We start from the raw sequence: 672 nt of genomic DNA on the forward strand, positions 1-672 counted from the left end.
CACGCCTTCCGGACTGCTGTCTGTGGGGGCAAAAAAAAAAAAGACTGAATTTACACTCGTTCATATGAAAATACGACAAAATAACACTCAACGTTAAAATCAGCTTCTAGTAAGGTTATCCCTTCTGCCATAGTCATTGCTACCCCCAGCAATTACACGTAATTCTCGTACACATGCTATAAATGCTAATCGTAATCATACCCAACGGGAATGGAATAAAATCGTAAACCACTGTTTTAAAACATAAACATACAATACTTAAATGTATGTTTACCTGTGTATCCTATGCATCGGTTGCGATTATATTCTAAATTATATGGACTTCTTCACAAATTGTATAACTGTCGAAAGAATCACGATCACTTCAATAGCACGGCCTCCCTCGGTCCCCCATCTCTCTCTCTCTTTCTCCTTTATTACAGTTTAAAGATTTCTATTTTTCCGTTGTAAAGTACACTCTATGGGTGTCAAACAATGTGATTCCAGTTGTATTTAGGTACTCTGCGTCACTTTTTTTTCTACTTCTTTTGCTTTGCGATTACTAATACGCAAATTTCAATTATTTTAACTTTGTGTAGTTTGTGTCTTAAGTGCTTTACTGGCTAACTGTCCGTAGAAGCGTCCGTAGAGGCGGCGGCGCTTGCTCACGTGTCCCCTCTCCTCGCACATCAA

This window comes from Penaeus monodon, chromosome 21 (genome assembly GCF_015228065.2).
Source record: "Penaeus monodon isolate SGIC_2016 chromosome 21, NSTDA_Pmon_1, whole genome shotgun sequence".
Lineage (NCBI taxonomy): Eukaryota > Metazoa > Arthropoda > Malacostraca > Decapoda > Penaeidae > Penaeus > Penaeus monodon.